The 5,184-nt window shown below is 32.5% G+C and overlaps 1 long non-coding RNA gene across 2 annotated transcripts; it reads left to right on the top strand.

Annotated features, from left to right (window-relative positions):
* Positions 1-870: 870 nt before the first annotated feature.
* Positions 871-4,921, top strand: LOC108914525. Of its 2 annotated transcripts, XR_001964679.1 has the most exons (4): positions 1,668-1,902; positions 1,957-2,094; positions 3,868-4,083; positions 4,460-4,921. It is a non-coding gene; the product is annotated as an uncharacterized LOC108914525 (long non-coding RNA). The 2 variants fall into 2 exon arrangements; XR_001964678.1 differs by lacking the exons at positions 1,668-1,902; positions 1,957-2,094 and adding an exon at positions 871-1,012.
* The last annotated feature ends 263 nt before the right edge of the window (positions 4,922-5,184 follow it).

The raw sequence follows: 5,184 nt of genomic DNA, 5'->3' as shown, positions 1-5,184 counted from the left end.
ATTTTTAATGTGATTTTTTTAATTACACTTTATGACGACTTAGAAATTTAAATTAAATAATGTTATTTTAAAATTATGACCTGACATCTGTCAGGTCATAATTTTTGTTTACTTAAGTATATTACGATGTATGCCGACACTGTGATTTTAGTGGAAATAAAGTATTTTATTTTAAATTTAATTTTGAAGCTCCCGCCAATATAGTAGAGTGCCCAATTTAATTTATTTTCACTTCTGTGGGCGTCGCGGGGTTACAAGCTGAATTATATATAAAATTGAAGCTTATATCTTAATCGGAAACCGAAGGTAATAAAAAAATAACGCGGGCAAAAGGGCAGTAAAATCAAAAAACGAGTTATGACCACGGGCGGATAATACAGCACATTGGCTATAATTCTATGTAAAAATCAAGTTATATTTTGTACAGCATATATTTTTTATCAATTTTTGAAAGTTGCTCTTAACGTTGAGTCTTATGGCAGAATAATAATTTTTAAACTGGAATATCTCGCTTCGAACACGTCGAAAATCTTACTGAAATTCATCATTTTTTTAGTTCCCACGCCATTTCCGGAAAACGGAGGCCTTATTCGAAAAATTTTACTCTTACAAAAAGTTTCTTTCATCAATTTGAAAGACAACAGCGTTTATTCAAAATTTTTGTTTCAATAATAAACAATATATGAATAAAAATACAAAACAAATCATTTTCGACCGGCCGGCGGACGTCTGGCTGCTTCGATTCCCCACTTCGCCACAGTCGCATCTGTCTCACAAATCTTCATAGTTCCATCTCGTACTGTGTTACATTTTATTTTGATATTTCTTATCTTACCGGATTTTTAAGTGTGCCTTTTTGTAGCGGTTTTCTTATGTGTTTATATTTTCATAAATATAGTTTTGTGGGTGAGTGCGAGTTCAGTACCTAACCTGGTTAAAATCTTAATTTTTCACTTTTTAAAAAACTGAAACATATAGTGGTTGGTGTCTAGTGTTAACAAGGATAATCTAGGTGAGAAATTTTACTTTGGTTAACTATAGAGAATTCCACATTCCAATTATAGATCTTTTATCAGAATTTAGCACTGCACGAAATGAAAAGTTCTACAACTGATAGTACTAGTTCTGAGAACGAAATCGGCCTACATGTAAAATTCAAAACGCAAAAACACCAAAATAAAAAAATTCGAAGTATTATAATCGAATCAACGAATAAAACTTCCTTTACTTTTATGATTTCCACTAAGATTCGGAATGATATAAACAAAGAGGTAGATGACATACAAAAAGTGATTGCTGATGGTAAAACTGGAAATCTTGCCAATGTTGTTTGACATAAAATGTGTTATATTGCCTATACGAACAAACAAAATATTGAAAGTTTAGGGAAAAGAGTGGAAAGACTGAAAGAGTACAGAGTAGCTGGTATTGAACCTCCACCACTTCCTGATAGATCACACTTTAATAGCAATGGAGGCAAAATATCATGTGAACTGCCTAATGACAGAATAGAATAAAAAAAATTGGGAAAACAATTTGGTAAACCACAAACATTTAAATGGAATTGGTACGGATGATTTTTCAGAAAATATGTTCAAGGATATTCAGATCTTTATTATAAAACTATATTAAAAAAATTCTAATATTACGTCAGTAGACATTTTAATGGGTTTGTTAGCATCGTCTTCAACAATTGCAAATCTGCCTCCGACTGAAGATGCTTTGCTATTTCATTGTTTGAGGGCTTATTATCAGTCAATTGTTTATAACTCTATCCAAAATTGCCTTGTATTGCCGACTGTGGATGCAAAAATTGATAAAGACGGTGATGTTAATCCAATTCTAACCACCTTGCCATATTTTCCTTTACATTTGAACGTTCTTCATGTGGATGCAAAAAAGGTGAGATAATAAGTAGCAACCATTTTTCTAGTAATAAAATTTAAATTTTCTTAGATTGTGGAAGCAAAGTTTGCACTTGCAAGAAAAGTAATATGGGTTATATTTGGTCCTGTAAAAGCATGGGTAAAACTTGCAAAAAGTTCGATGAGAAACGTGACTTGGATAAATAGTGTTTTTATCTGTTAATCAATGGTAAAGTCCTCTTTCAATTTAATATTTTGTTAATGTACTTGTGCCGCTTTATGTGCTTAAAAAAAATGCAACTTTTATTTTTCTCGAAAATAGTACATGTTACCCCTTCGACAATTATGCCTTTTTTGTATGCTTTAGATTTTACAAAACCGTTTAGAAATGTAATAAATTTTGATGTTCAACATATTTTTTTGTTTAGATTGTACCCCTCCAATTCAAACAACTTCAACACACTGTATCTCGAAAACAGGGCGTCTAAGAAAAAAACTTTACATGAACTATCCTTATTATTTTTCCATTAGGAACTTGCACACAAGTTTTTTTGAAACACGAACGGGACACCCTGTATATATTAACTTTTAAATCTAATTATTAAAAAAATCATATTTTAAATCTGTAGAAGTGAGACATATTTTTTTTTTACTAATTTTGCATGTGTTTTTCAAATTTATATTTAGTAGGGTTATCACTACTGACTCGTACGTATCGAAGTAATACGAAATGGAGCATGGAGATTTGTGAGACAGATGCGACTGTGGCGGAGTGGGGACGCGAAGCAGCCAGCCGTCTGCCGGCCCATCGAAAAATGAGTTATTTTGTATTTTTATCCATATCTTGTTTATTATTGAAACAAAAATTCTGAATTATGTCTGCTGTTGTCTTTCAAATTGGTGACAAAAACTTTTTGCAACAGTAAAATTTTTCGATTAAGGCCTCTGTTTTCCGGTAAATAGCGTGGGAACTAAAAAAATGTTGAATTTCAGTAAGATTTTCGACGCGTTCGAATCGAGATATTTAAGTTTAAAAATTTATTCTGCCATAAGACTACGTTAAGAGCAACATTCAAAAATTGATAAAACATATATGCTGTACAAAATATAAGTTGATTTTTATATAGAATTATAGCAAATGTGCTGTATTATCCGCCCGTGGTGATAACTCGTTTTTTGAGTTTATTGCCCTTCTGCCCGCGTTATTTTTTTATTACCTTCGTATTCTGATTCAGTAAGACATAAGCTTCAATTTTATACATAATTCAGCTTGTAACCCCGCGACGCCCACAGAATTGATGCTGTAAATAGTACATTAACTTCTCTTACTCTCTTATAGATACCAAATTACTGACAGAAATTATACAGGAATTAAGCAATTAATTACAAGCATGTCCTGCATACAGGGTCGAAAAGTCCCCATGGTTCATCGGCCGTTACGTGAGAGCGATAAAGTAAGTCATAGAAATCCGTGCGATAGAGAAAGATGGCTAGAATGAAGGCGTCTAATAGTCACCGCCCATTTCGCCCTTCCACAAATAAGAAGTGGATCTTATTTGTGGAAGGGTGAAATGGGCGGTGACTATTAGACGCCTTCATTATAGCCATCTTTCTCTATCGCACGGATTTCTATGACTTTCTTTATCACTCTCACGTAACGGCTGATGAACCATGGGGACTTTCTGACCCTGTACATATATTTTTTAATGATCTTTAATCTTGAATTTTCTGTAAAAGAATCTAGTCAAACGCTAGCACGCATGTGCCGGCCAATCCTTTCTATGCAACAGTTTAGGTCAGTCATATTATTTAATTTTAAATTTATTATCAATAAGGCCCAGTCTTGGTAAAATACAGTAGAGTATGGTGTGGAAATACAACAATATTATAAATATCGACTCTCGTCCTTTGTTAAAATTCTATGTTATAAATTTAATGTGAGTTTCGTTAATAATTGTTTGCAGCATAGCTTATAAATAATCAAATCCCTCTTTTATTTCAGCCAAACCGCTACCAACGTTAACATGGTTTCGCAATGATTTGATGGTAAGCAATGTCAGTGTAGTATTGCCCAGTTCTGGAACAATGACACACGTACGTAGTGAATTCCGGATATCAGGCCTAGGTCGTCGCGATTTACATTCGGAGCTCACATGCCAGGCCTACAATAATCCTCGAACACCTCCCCTCGCTGCTACCCTACATGTTGATATGAATTGTAAGTAAATACAGTAATATATTCTTTGGAACGTCCAAATATTCAATGTAAACGTTTTATTTTAAATGTTAAAACATTAATGAGAACGTGGAAAGACCTTTATTACTTTTTACTGTTTATATTTATGACCATAGAAACGGTTTAAAAAGAACACCAAACAGAATTACTAACAAATAAATCACATAAAGATTATGTGACTTACTATCACTACTTTAAAAAACATTTTTTTCAAATATTGAATTTTTAAATTAAATTTTTTTACCAGTGTGACGAATCAGTGCTGCATACAAACTAAACAAGAATGAAGATACTAGAACTAGGAGCATTTTTACTGTATGCCTATTAAGTTTTATTAGAATGTTTATCTTTATTTCAGATAAGTTATAAGGTGCCTTCACATTACGCCTCCATTCCTAAAATGAAAGAGTTTTCATAAAGTGAAGCATGTCCGGGGGCTCGCCGGAGGTGGATTTGTCGTTGATTCTGGTCACAAAGTTGCCCACTCCATCCATTTTCTTCTTTTTCATTGGCATGATTGAAATTCATGAATAATTGGACTTTTGTAGTATTTTGAATACTTCAATGTAATGTGTTTCGTCGATGTGTAACACAATGTTTTTAAAATTTTTGTAAAGGTGTTTGCTGATAGCTTTCATAAGGGAAATGAAGTTTAAGAGGTTGGAAAATAAAATCACATTTTTATTAGAACGATAGTAGTTGGGGTGTAATTCAATACAAAGCGGCGATATGTATTGGTAGATTTTTACTCTATTATAAATGTACTAAGCTAATTCAAATATTTCTATTCTTAAGGTTTGATAAAAGTTTTCATCTATTACCTACCAATTAGCTTTTATCTATATAAACAAAAATTGTTGGTAAACCTATTTGTTGGTAAAGCCATCACTTGAGAATGGCTGGACTGATTTGGCTAATTTTGTTTTAAATGTTCGTAATAGTCCGAATAAAGTTTTTAGGGAAAGAAAAATTGGAAAAGTTGCCCGGAAAATAGGAAAATCATACAATGTTATATGTGGGATATAATTGTTTTTATTTCTTCCAAATTTTATAAATATAGATTACGAAAACGAACGAAAACTT

The sequence above is a fragment of the Anoplophora glabripennis genome, unplaced genomic scaffold, assembly GCF_000390285.2.
Source record: "Anoplophora glabripennis isolate ALB-LARVAE unplaced genomic scaffold, Agla_2.0 scaffold1377, whole genome shotgun sequence".
Lineage (NCBI taxonomy): Eukaryota > Metazoa > Arthropoda > Insecta > Coleoptera > Cerambycidae > Anoplophora > Anoplophora glabripennis.
This window is presented reverse-complemented; position numbering and strand designations above follow the sequence as displayed.